Source organism: Arachis ipaensis, chromosome B8 (genome assembly GCF_059453495.1).
Source record: "Arachis ipaensis isolate K30076 ecotype BB chromosome B8, ASM5945349v1, whole genome shotgun sequence".
Lineage (NCBI taxonomy): Eukaryota > Viridiplantae > Streptophyta > Magnoliopsida > Fabales > Fabaceae > Arachis > Arachis ipaensis.
Window position 1 is genome coordinate 36,701,609 of NC_142443.1, and position 1,357 is coordinate 36,702,965.

General features: G+C 43.1%; 1 non-coding gene across 1 annotated transcript; it reads right to left on the reverse strand.

The window, feature by feature from the left end:
• Nucleotides 1–347: 347 nt before the first annotated feature.
• Nucleotides 348–451, reverse strand: LOC148547708 (small nucleolar RNA R71). Its single transcript, XR_015898094.1, has one exon. It is a non-coding gene; the product is annotated as a small nucleolar RNA R71 (small nucleolar RNA).
• Between the last annotated feature and the right edge of the window lie 906 nt (nucleotides 452–1,357).

Consider the following 1,357-nt stretch of genomic DNA (forward strand, 5'->3'; position numbering starts at 1 on the left):
TAAACCCAACCTCTGGGAATTGTGGTAGCAGCATCCAGAAACCACCCATTCAGGCCAACAATTTTGAGCTCAAACCACAGCTAATATCACTTGTGGAGAATCATTGTTCATTTGGTGGGAGTGCTAATGAAGATCCCAACCAACATCTCACAAAATTCCTGAGAATTTGTGACACTGTGAAGTCCAATGGAGTCCAGGAAGATGCCTATAAACTGCTTTTGTTCCCATTTTCACTTAGGGACAAAGCAGCTAAGTGGCTGGAATCATTCCCAAGGGGGAGTCTAACAACATGGGATGAGGTGGAAAGCAAGTTTCTGGCACGTTTCTACCCCCCACAAAAGGTCAATAGGCTTCGATCTGAGGTTCAGACTTTTAGACAACAAGATGGTGAAACTCTCTACGAGGCATGGGAGAGATTCAAGGATTTGACAAGGAAATGCCCACCAGACATGTTCCATGATTGGGTGCAATTGCATATTTTCTATGATGGACTGTCTTATGAATCAAGGAAGGCTGTAGACCATTCATCAGGAGGTTCATTGAACAGGAAAAAGACTGTGGAAGAAGCCATTGAAGTGATTGAGACAGTGGCTGAGAATGAGTACTACTATGCATCAGAGAGGCACAACACTAAGGGAGTCATGGAGCTGAACCATGTTGATACAATTCTAGCCCAAAACAAGGTGTTTGCCAAGCAACTAGCAGAGCTTACCAGGCAATTAGAAACAAAGCAAGTGGCTGCAATACACACACAAGATCAAGAGGAAGTAAGCATTGAAGGAGGTGATTGGGAAGAGGCCAACTATGTGGGAAACCAACAAAGGCAATCATATGATCCAAATTCCAACACTTACAACCCAGGATGGAAAAATCACCCAAACTTTGGGTGGGGGAACCAACAAACCCAACCACAAAACCACAAACCTTACAACCACAACCAACATAACAATTCCACATACCAAAACTCCAACCAAAGATCATACCAAGCCACACAAAACACTTACTCTCAACCACCATATCATGGCCAAAATAATCAACCTACCCAATCTAATCCGAACCAACAATTTCAAGATCAATTAAACCGGATAGAAGGAATGATGGCAACCATGAGTCAAGACATAATTGAATTGAAAAGCTTCAGGGATGATGTGAGAACTACCTTAAGAAACCATGGTGAAAAACTCAAGAGGATGGAGTCTCAAGTAGGAGAGCTATCTCAACAGGCCCCCAAATCAACTGTAGTGTTCCCTAGTGACACAGAAAAGAATCCTAAAGGGGAACAAAAGAGAGTGAGATGGGAAGAATGCAAGGCCATCACCATATTGAAGGAAGTCTCAGAAGAAGAAGGAATCAGGCC